The following is a 12004-nucleotide window of genomic DNA, read 5'->3' as shown; positions in this document are numbered from 1 at the left end:
AGGAATGTGGGGATGGAGAGGGGGGAGAAAGGGAGGGAAGGGGGGGAAAAATTAAAATATTTTTACCTTGTGGGCATAAAATGATAATAAAATAACTGGGATGCTTGCAAGGGAAGGGGCCGGCGCAGGGAAAGGGGGAAAGTTTGTTCCCAGGGAGATAAAAACTCCAGGAATCAGCACCTGCAGAGGGTGGAAAACAGCAGGCTTGAGGTGAAAAACTGATTTATGGTTCAAATGTGGGAGTCTGATTGCTGGGGGCCTGGAGTGGGGACAGCACAAGTGAAATCCTGATTTGTCTCGTCTCCCAACAGAGATTTCTAAGGAATTGTCTCCTGGATGGAGAACTGGAGGCAGAGAGAAACTGAGGCAGGGAGGGGAGTGGAGGTTCAAATGTTTGGGAAATGACCCCAAAAAGGACCCAAGCACTGCACGTGGCTCCTTGGGGTGGGGACAGTGCAGGGACCCCAAAGCTCTGGGTGAGGCGGGCAGGGAATGAGTGGGACACATTCCATGGAAATTCCTGGGGAGGGAGATCAGCTCCAAACAGAATCCCAGGAATTAACTGGAATTCTCACCCTCCTGGGAGCCCTGGCTCCAAACATGATCACGGGAATAAATCTGAATTCTCAGCCCTCAGCTCCAAACAGGATCCCAGGAATAAATCTGAATTCTCCCCTCAGCTCCAAACAGGATCAAGGGAATAAATCTGAGATCTCACCTCTAACTCCAAACAAGATTCCAGGAATAAATCTGAGTTCTCACCTCTGACTCCAAACAGGATCCCAGGAATAAATCTGAATTCTCCCTTTGGTTCCAAACAGGATCAAGGGAATAAATCTGAGTTCTCCCCTCAGCTCCAAACAGGATCAAGGGAATAAATCTGAATTTTCCCCTCAGCTCCAGCCACCTCCTGCAGCCAAATCCAAAGCTGCATCCCAAGGGAGCTTCCAGCCACTGGGAAAACCCCAATCCAGCCACCCCTGGAACTCCCACCATACAAAGAGAGGAAATTTCAGCTTAGGTTAAAAAAAAAAATAAATTAAAAACATTAGCAAGAATTAGAGACCCCATATCCCAAAAGCCCAGCAGTTTTCCTGCTTGGAGCAGGGGATCTGCACGAGGATTTCCGTGCCCGGGGTGCTGGGAATTCTGGAGCTGATGAAGAGCAGATCTCACCCTGGTGGGTCACATCCATCCCTACAGATCCTCTGGCCAGGAGCTAAACGGGCCAAAAAGGTCAAGGACAGAGGAAAAGGGAAAACCAGGAGCCTTCAGGGTGAGCAGGAACACATGGGCTTGAGATGGAAAAAAATTCCAGGGAATCCCAGCCCCACCTGGCTCCAGGTGAGGCCAAAGGACCTGCACAGTTAATGAATGAGAGGCTCAAACAGCTGCTAAAAGAGATTTAAATCATCCATCAGCTCCCAGGTGTTCAAATATCCACGGGTTTAGAAGTTGGGAGAGGTGGAATTTTGCTCTTCCCTGCAGGGAAATCACTTGAGCTGATGTTCCCCCACTCCAGCAGAAAATCCCAGGAATTAACTGCTTCCTGCCCGTAAATATCCACAATTTTTCCTCCCCTTCAGATAATTTTTGCCTCCAAGCTCCCCAGGATGACTCCAGTTTTAGGGATTGATGCTGATCCCAGGCTTCAGAGGAGCACTCCATAAACTCAGGCTTAACAACTGAGCCTAATTAAACCCTACAAACCTCCCAAAGCCCTGAATGCCTCGTTAGGGAGCTGAATGGGCTTAATTGCAATTGGATCTGCATTCAGCAACTGAATCCACTCCCGAACCCGGAGTGGGGCAATCAGGAGGTCTTTGTGCAGCTCCGACACAATTCCTGACAGGACTGGCGCTCCCAAAATGCTGCAGGATGAGGAGTTCTGGTTTTAACCCAGGTCCAGAGGGGTTTAACCCTGCAGGGGTTGGGAAGAGGTGGAAATGTGGCACTTGGGGACACCCTGCAGCAGCAGGACCTGGAGCTGCTGGAGCAAATCCAGAGGAATCCATGGAGCTGCTCCAGGGCTGGGGCCCCTCTGGAATCAGGCTGGGAGAGCTGGGAATGTTCCCCTGGAGAAGGGAAGGACCCAGGGAGAGCTTCCAGCACATTGCAGGGCCTGAAGGGGCTCCAGGAGAGCTGCAGAGGGACTGGGGACAAGGGATGGACAGGACACAGGGAATGGCTCCCAGTGCCAGAGGGCAGCCATGGATGGGATCTTGGCCATGAGGAATTCCTGGCTGGGCTGGAATTGCCAGAGCAGCTGGGGCTGCCCCTGCATCCCTGCAGTGCCCAAGGCCAGGCTGGACACTGGGGCTGGAGCAGCCTGGGATGGTGGCAGGTGTCCCTGTCCATAAATGTTGGGATGGGTGATTTTCCCCCATGGATCTGGGCTCGGGCCATGTGGAATTTTCATGCTGGGCTCTTGACAGGTGTGATGGGAACACCTGGAGCTGAACAATTCCATGCTTTTATTCCCAAACCCTGGAGCCAAACAGGCTCCATCAAAGACCCAGAGCAGGGGTGAAGAACAAAACGAGTTTTTAATTGTCAAAAAACCCCAAAAAACAGGAGGGGGGGAACACCAAACTCAGGCCAAAGGAAACCACAAAAATAAACTGTGCTGAAGCAAATTTGGAAGGTTTCCAAGCCAGGCTCCTCAGCTCCTGGAGCAAGCAGGAATATTTGGGGGCAATCAATGGGAGCAAGGCAAGGCAAACAAAGAGGAGCACTCACCACTTCCCAGAATGCCAACACCTCTGGAGAGGGAAGGGTTTCCATCTGCTGGAATTCTGGCTTCATACTGAGCAAAAAGTCCTGGCAGCCACACCTCATCCATAAGATAAAAGCTGGGAAAGCTCCAGCAGCGTTTTCTGATCCCAAAGCACCTCAGGAAAAACATCAGGAAAGCCCCCAGCCCCTGTTTCTGTCCCATTGTTCTTCCTGAGGCCCTGAAAGCAGCAGGGAAGACTGAAAAATGACTTTTTGGGATGAGAGATGGGACCAAGAACAGCTGGAGTGAAGATGCTCCATGAGGTCTCACTCAGCCCTGTGGAGCTTTGAGGATTCCCAGCTCATGGGATGGTTTTTATCAGCCCCACTTTGAGATAAGGGTTTGAGAAATTTGGACCCCAAAATTGCGTTCCCAGTTGTTTTCCTTGCTGGACTCTCCCACTTTGCTCCATGGAAAACCCAACAAAGGTGGTTTAGAATACCAGAATCCCAGAAGGGGATGGAAGGGACCTTAAAGCCCACCCAGTTCCAACCCTCCCACCATCCCAGGCTGCTCCAGCCCCAGTGTCCAGCCTGGCCTTGGGCACTGCAGGGATGCAGGGGCAGCCCCAGCTGCTCTGGCAATTCCAGCCCAGCCAGGAATTCCTCATGGCCAAGATCCCATCCATGGCTGCCCTCTGGCACTGGGAGCCATTCCCTGTGTCCTGTCACTGTATCTATATAAAAAAAATCCCTCTCCCTCCTTTTTTAAAATGGAAAACAGGGAGAGGAACCATTGCTTGGAATGACCAACCCCACACCAGGGGTGTCAATGGGATTATGGGAAGTTCCTCCTCCCCACTACTGGTTTAACTGGTTCTTCCCACAGTTTCTTCTTCTTTAACTGGTTTTTCCACAGTAAGTTCTTTTTACTGGTTTAACTGGTTCTCCCCACAAGACACCTTTCACCCTTTCCCTTATTTATGGCTATGCCAAAACTTGCTCCTTTCTCCAGCCAAAAATACCCGGAGCAACCCAAGGATTGATCCAGGGAAACAAGAGCAGCCCCTCCTGGATGCGGACTGGGAGAAGGGGATTGCTCCAAATCTTTGGAAGAGTAATTAAGGAATGAGCAGATGGGACCAGTCCTGGTTCCTTGCTCAGCTTTTTGAATCTCCAGAGTGAATCCAAGGCCAGCTGAATTCCAGGGAATGTACAGCTGGATGAGCTTCAGGAGACATAGTCACCTCAGCAAAGTGTGACCCTGCATGGGATCCATGGAAAACAATTTCAAACATGCCCACCCTTCATCAATTTAATAAGCTTCAGTTCAACTCTTCTTTGATAGAATGTATAATTTATATAATATAATGTACCTTTTCTACTGTCTGAGAAGCAAATTCCTTAAGCAAAACACATACTGACTTTGGGTGGTAAAGAATATCTTTCACAAAACTTAAGCATTAGAACTTAAGTACATCTCTTTCACACAGCAAGCAAAAAACCAAGTAAAATAAAATTTCAAAAATAAACATGAAAAGAAGAAAGAAAAGGAAAGAAAAGGAAAGAAAAGGAAAAGAAAAGGAAAGGAGAAAAGAAAAGAAAAGAAAAGAAAAGAAAAGAAAAGAAAAGAAAAGAAAAGAAAAGAAAAGAAAAATTGCTTCAGGATCTTCTTTGAAGCATCCACCAATTTCATTAAAAAAATGGAAAATTAAAATCCATCAGGGATCTCCTTTGGAGCACTGAGGACCTTTATGGGGTTTCTCAATTTAGGATGGTCTAAATCACACTGGGAAAGGGGGTTTTAACTTGGAAGGTGCAGGATTTCATTGGGAATGTTTCAACGTGGAAAATAAAAGCAGATTTAGACCAGAAACGGAGGGGAGATCTGGGAATCTGAACCAGGGAAATCGCAACATGGAATCCAGAAGGAGCAACTCCAGGAACGGGAAATTTCCTCATGGAAAGGGTTGATAAGAATTGGAAGAGGCTGCCCAGGGAGGTTTGGAGTGCCCATCCCTGGAGGTGTCTGAGGAACTCCTGGAGGTGGCACTCAGAGCTCTGGGCTGGGGACAAGGTGGGGATGGGGCACAGCTGGGACTGGATGGGCTGGGAGGGCTTTTCCCACCTCAGTGATCCCGGAATTCTGGGATTTCCAGGCTGGGATGTGCTGCTGCCAGTCCCAGAGCTCCACTGGTGCAGAGCTGGGTGGCAATTCCATGGTGGGTAGGTGACAAAAACCTTGCCAGGGATGAAAAAGCCACCTCAGTTTGGTCACTGAGATCCAAATTTCCCAATTTTTCAATTTCCCAACCCAATCATGGCCTCTTCTCTCAACATTTTTGAGACCAAAAGGTTCTGGCCTCAGTCCTAGAGCACATTCCCAGTGCTGTCCTCCTGGGATGAGCCCTGTGGGGAGTAAAAGGGCAAAAAAAGAGGGAAATTTATGAGAATTTGTGATTTTGAGCCACCATGGTCAAAAATCCCTCAGAGAGGGATGAGGTCTGGATTCATCCCATTCCCACAGGATTGCTCTGCAGGCTGGGTCACTCCAATCTGGGGAGCAGCCAAAATTCTGGTCAAAATTCTGCTGTTAAAAACCCATCCTTCAGCTGAAGAGAAAATCAGAAGAGTTGAAGCAGCTGAAGCTTTTAATGGGATCCATTCCCACTTCTGGAGTCCAGCAGGGGGAAATATGTAGATATTCCTATCCCAAAATCAATGGGACTCCAGCTCCTAAAACCATCCCAAAACCATCCCAAAACCACCCAAAAACACCCCAAAACCACCCCAAAATCATCCCCCTGCAGCCCAGCAGAGGAGCTGCTGATGAGAACCTCTTCCAAGTTGTCCAAAGACCATTTTTCCCACCTCTTCCCAAGCTTTTTTTCCCAGGCTGCTCAGCCCTGTGAGCTCCAGGAAGCGATGGGATTTGCAATTCCACGCGTTGGGAATTTTTGGCCACAATTTTGGTGGCGATCCAGCAGTGATTTTTGCCCGTTCTGCTTTTTGGGATGGCGTTTATTCCCAGCCTGATCATTCCCAGACCTCAGAGCCTGCTCTCATTTCAGGATATTTGGATGGAAGTTCTGGGAGGTGTCAGCCATGCCTCTGTCTCCACAGGGATCCTGGGGAAAGGCTGGGGAGTGACGTGGGATGGGGAGGGGAGCCCTCAGATCTGAGCCATGGATCCCACTCACCACGGCTGGAATATCCCCGTTCCAAGCACAGAATTCCCTGCTGGAGGCATCTCAGGAGCTTCCAGAAGGTTCAGCTGCTCAGGTCCCACTTTGCTCATCACCAACACCAAAAATCTCCCTTCCCCTGCCGAGTATTCCCAGAGCCCTGGAGGGATCCTGTGGATCACATTCCACAGAATTCCAGAATTATTTAGGTTGGAAAAGCCCTCCAAGATCACCGAGTCCAAGCTGTGCCCAATCCCCACCTTGTCACCAGCCCGGAGCACTGAGTGCCACCTCCAGCCTGTCTCTAAAGAAATAATATTAATATTGTCAGGGTATTAAGAATAATATTAATATTTCCAGGGTATTAATAATATTAATATTGTTAGGATATTAATAATATTAAATAGCATTAATATTAGCAGGATTAAAAGAATTGGAAAGGGAAAAGAATAATGGGAATAAAATAAAATGAAATAAAACTAAATGAAATTAAAAAAAAAAATAAAATAAAATAAAATAAAATAATATAAAATAAAATAAAATAAAATAAATGATTTTTTGCTTTCTTGCCTGCATTTCCTGAACAGAGAAAGGGTGGCCTCTCACACCAGCCCTTCCCGGGGTTTGGATTTTGTTTTCCCATGGGGTGAAATTTGTGGCTGCTCCACAGGGAATCAGATGGAAAACAGAGGGATAAAATCCCATTTCTGCCATGGAACAACATCAGGCTGAGCCTGTTTCTTTGCAATAAAAATAAACTGAGAAAGATAAAAGTGGGGGACACAAAATTGTCCCCTCATGGTGACAGCCACCCACCCCAGCCATGGCACAGGACCCCAGCTGCTGCCAGCTTGGAATTCTGATTTATCCAATGGAAAAACCAGCCAGTGGTCCCTAAAAATAACCAGAGCCACTCCTCTGGATGAGATTTTAAGCCTCCACTTCAGATTTTATCTTCCCTGTAAATATTAAGCCGCAGGATTTGATTTAATGCAAGGAAGGAGGAAAATTATCCCTAAATTTGCATCATCCTCCTGAACCCAAGTGTCCCAAGGAATATTTAAGGAACCTCACAGATCTCTTTTTATTTTTTGTCCCCTTCCAGATATTTTTTGCTCCAAGTGGGATTTGCCAGCCTGGAAATTCATGAGCAGGTCACAGTATAAAAACCCCAGTAACAGGAAAAGGAGAAATCTCATTTTCCCTCCTTTGCAGAATTTTTTGGTTTTTTGCACAATTCCAATCAGACTCAGAATCCCAGCCTTATCTCGTGTCCTCACTTTGGAAGGCAGGGACTACAACAGATTTTCCCCCCGTTTTTCCAGAGATTTTTCCCATTTTTCACTCACCTGCTCCACGGGAGACAAAAGGGGAGCATTCCAAAATTCAGCATTTTGAGATGTTTCATCCTCGGATGGAAAGGGAGCTGAGCACTCCGGGACACGCTGGAAATCCTGCGGATTCCGGGAAAAATCAACGAGCTGGGAGTCAACCCTGCTGCCTCTCGTGCTGCCAGGGAGCTGCAGCTGGTGCCAGGGAAATATTCCTGCAAAAGCAGCAGATGTTGGGAGCCAGGGATGAGGGAAAGTCACGGGAGGAGGTCGGGGTTTGTTCCCTCCGGGGATAACGGGAGTGGAAGAGCAGGAAAAGCACCTGGAGAAGCTCCATCCTTCCATAATCCAGGTATTTCCTGGATGCACCTTGGAATGTGTTTCCATTCACCACCCTGCAGGAACTTCTGGGAATACTTACATTTTTTAACCATTAAAAATTTTTTTTAACCTTCTCCAAGTCCTGTGGTGATGATTCCCACAGGTTTTTATCCCGCTTTTTATCTCTTCTCCTTGGTTTCCAAGCTCAATCCTTGGCTTCATTTGTTGCCACTCAATTCCTGCACGAAGGAAAAATCCCAAAATTCCCTGGAAGGAGGTTTTGGGTCGGGCCTGTTCTCCCAGGCATCTCGTGATGGGATGAGGGGAAAAGGCCTCAAGTTGTGCCAGAGGAGGTTCAGGTTGGGTTTTAGGAAAAATTCCTTCACTGACAGAGTGGTCAGGAATTGGGACAGCTTTTCCAGGGAAATTCTGGAGTCTCCATGCCTGGAAGTGTCCAAAAAAACAACTGGATGTGACATTTGGCAACGTGGTTTAGGATATTCAAGGTTGGACCTGATGATCCTGGAGGTCTTTTCCAACCAAAATCATCCCACAATTCCATGATCTGGGTCTTTAAAATCTGGGAGAACTGTTGGGAATGCTGTCTGTGCATTGTGGCAAGATCCAAAATGACATCAAAGCACCGACAGGGCCACCTGGAGCGCCTGTGGGGCTGGAAAAACCTGGAAAATCCACAGGAAAATGGGATTCCCTTGAGGCTGAGCTGCAGGGAAACTCTGGGAGCCAAGGGGACAAAGGTAAGTTATGGAAAAATGGAGTAATTTATGGGAAAATTGAAAAATTTATGGACAACCTGGAGTAATTTCTGAAAAAAATAAGTAATTGATGTAAAAATGAAGTAATTTATAGACAACTGGAGTAATTTATGGACAACTGAAGAGGGAATAAAAGACCAAGGCAAACAGGGATCACCCATAACCCACACTAAACTCCCACCACAACCAGAAATAAATTTCAAATTCCTCATTTTAGGGAAATAAAGAGAAGAAGGAGGGGCTGTGCTGGCAGCTGAGGGGTTAAATGTGGAGCTGCCCATTCCCAGCTCCATTCCCAGGATTTATGACCTTCAGGAGGTCACCCCTGGTGCTCCTTGAGATGACTCCACCAGCAGAAGGGAATTCAGGGAAAAATTCCAGGCAATGGAGCAGCACGGGAATAAATTGAATTTTCTTCCTTTGTTGTTTCTCTCAGGTGAGGATTCCAAGGCCTGTAAAAAAAAAAATGGGAACAAGTTTGTGGTGGGACAAAGAGTGGTGGTTTTCAATTAAAGGAAGGTCAGTTTAGGTTAATTAGGGGTGTTTTAGAACGAGGGTGTGAGGGTCTGCTGGCCCCAAGGGAAAAGGGAAAGGAAAGGGTCCATGGAATTCCTGGATGTGGCACTCAGGTCGGGAAGAGCTGGAATTCCCAAATTTTTCAAATCCCTCTATGTCCTGCAGTGCTCGGAAATGGAAGTTTGGTTCCATGGGATTGGGAAGAGCTTGAATTCCCAAATTTTCCAAACCCTCCACACTCTGCAGTGAACTGAAACTAAAGTTTGGTTCCATGGGATTGGGAAGAGCTCGAATTCCCAAATTTCTCAAACTAAAGTTTGGTTCCATGAGACTGGGAAGAGCTTGAATTCACAAATTTTCCAAAACATCCATGAAGTCAGGAAGAGCTCGAATGTACAAAAGTTTGGTTCCATGGGATTGGGAAGAGCTCGAATTCCCAAATTTGGGATTGGGAAGAGCTCGAATTCCCAAATTTCTCAAACTAAAGTTTGGTTCCATGAGACTGGGAAGAGCTTGAATTCACAAATTTTCCAAAACATCCATGAAGTCAGGAAGAGCTCGAATTCCCAAACCCTCCACGTCCTGCAGTGAAGTGAAACTAAAGTTTGGTTCCATGAGGTTGGGAAGATCTGGAATTCCCAAATTTTCCAAACCCTCCATGAAGTCAGGAAGAGCTCAAATTCCCAAATTTTCCAAACCCTCCACGTCCTGCAGTGAACTGAAACTAAAGTTTTGTTCCATGCAAATTTTCCAAACCCTCCATGAAGTCAGGAAGAGCTCAAATTCCCAATTTTTCCAAACCCTCCACGTCCTGCAGTGAACTGAAACTAAAGTTTTGTTCCATGAGATTGGGAAGAGCTTGAATTCCCAAATTTTCCAAACTAAAGTTTGGTTCCATGAGATTGGGAAGAGCTTGAATTCCCAAATTTCTCAAACTAAAGTTTGGTTCCATGAGATTGGGAAGAGCTTGAATTCCCAAATTTTCCAAACCCTCCACGTTCTGTAGTGAACTGAAACTAAAGTTTGGTTCCATGAGATTGGGAAGAACTTGAATTCACAAATTTTCCAAAACCTCCATGAAGTCAGGAAGAGCTTGAATTCCCAAACCCTCCACGTCCTGCAGTGAAGTGAAACTAAAGTTTGGTTCCATGAGGTTGGGAAGATCTGAAATTCCCAAATTTTCCAAACCCTCCATGTCCTGCAGTGCTCTGAAACTAAAGTTTGGTTCCATGTGGTTGGGAAGAGCTTAAATTACCAAATTTTCCAAACTAAAGTTTGGTTCCGTGAGATCGGGAAGAGCTTGAATTCCCAAATTTTCCAAACCCTCCATGTCCTGCAGTGCTCTGAAACTAAAGTTTGGTTCCATGAGATCGGGAAGAGCTCAAATTCCCAAATGTGGGAGGCAAAAGCAGAAAAAGTTGGGAGAAAAATTTAAAAAAGAAAAAGACACAAAGCCCAGAGAAAAACATTTTAGGGAGGGTTCCCTTGGATCCCACTGAAGGCCAAAATTCCAAATCCAAACAGGTTTGGATATAGATGGCTCTGATTCACTTTCTGGACAAGAAAAAAAAAAACAGTTTAAAAACTTATAAAAATCTCTTTTTTTGCAGGTTTTTAGGGAATTTTAATGGAAATGATTCCCATCAATCACCTCTGGAAAGTCACTTGCCTGAAGCGTGGAGAGACAAATCCAATTCAGGGAGGTTTTCCAAAGGGAAAAGCACTTCAGCTTGGAGTTTTTCCAGCTCATTTACAGGATGTCAATTCTAACAACCTTAAGGAATGAGGAGGAGGAAGGGGGAGAGGGTTTAAAACAAAAAAAAAAAAGAGTTATTTCAAATTTTCCCCCAAAATATGCCCAGTTTTTAGGCTCTAGTATTTTTGACAAGTTCCAACACACACAGGCAGTTGGAGCAGCAAGAAAAAAATTGGAATTCATCCATCCAAAAAAAACCTCAAAAACTTGGCAGAGGCAAAGAAAAGGAATAAAAATATTGGGGGAATTTAAAAATTGATAAAAAGAAAGGAGCCTGGAACTTTGGACCAAGGGAAAAACTCAGGGAAAAATCCAGCAGTGGAAAAAAAATCCCCTGGATCTCACGGAAAATGAAATGTTTGGGATACCAGGAATTTCTCCTCTCTCTCCAGAGAAATAGGGATAATTTCTGGAATGCTGAGCTCAGGAAAACTCCAAAAATGAGACACATTTTAAAAAATAACTGGAATTCCTGGGAAAAATATCTCTGGGAAAAATCCCTCTCTGCTGAGGAGGGAGCAGCAGGAAGATTTGGGGGAGCTGGAAAGTTTTGATGGAATAAATATTCCCAAGAACGGGACAATTTAAGGAGGGGAGACTCAGCCCTTCAAAAGCACCTAAAATAAATAGATATAAAAATATCTCTTTTGTTTATTTTTAAGTGATGTGATAGAACACAAAAAGGGGAAATTTAAAGCAAAAAACCACAAAATCTTTCCAAGAGAGGAAAGAAAAACTCCTCCAGCTGCAAAATTCCAGGGGTTGAGGCATTTCCAGTGGAAGTGGGGCTGTACCTCTGGAATTCCTGCTGTGCACATTCCCAAAAAAAGGTGAAGGAGCTGAGATGGGAACTTTTGGAGCTGAGGGATTTAGGACAGGAGGTGTCTGTCCCAGCAGGGCTCTGGGTTGGATCAGTTTGGGATTCAGGCACCAAAAAGGATTTCATTCTTCCCCATAAATACTCACCCCTGCCACGGCAATAAAAACAGTGGGGAGGAATCCAAATCCCAGGATTTGTTCCCTGGTTTCCCCTCAGGACGGGGCTGAGTCTCTGTTGGTGTCCTCAGCTTGGCTGTGCTGGAATCCTGGGATGGTTTGGGTGGGAAGGGACCTTCAACTCCTGCAGTTCCACCCTCTGGACACTTCCCACCATCCCAGGCTGCTCCCAGCCCTGGCCTTGGACACTTCCAGGGATGGAGCAGCCACAGCTGCTCTGGGAATGTTGTGTGAGAGTCTCCCCACCTAAACCCACTAAAAAATGGAATTAGTAACAGGCTGTTGAAGAGCTAAAATATCCCTAAAAAGGGAATCCAGCTCAGCATTCCAAATCCCACAGCTGGCTGTTATCCCACTAAAATCCACAGTGCTCTTCCCTCTTTCACCCTCCCTTCATTACCTAGACAT

The sequence above is a fragment of the Pyrgilauda ruficollis genome, unplaced genomic scaffold (genome assembly GCF_017590135.1).
Source record: "Pyrgilauda ruficollis isolate IOZ18807 unplaced genomic scaffold, ASM1759013v1 scaffold266, whole genome shotgun sequence".
Taxonomy (NCBI): Eukaryota; Metazoa; Chordata; class Aves; order Passeriformes; family Passeridae; genus Pyrgilauda; species Pyrgilauda ruficollis.
Note: the sequence above shows the minus strand (reverse complement) of the source record.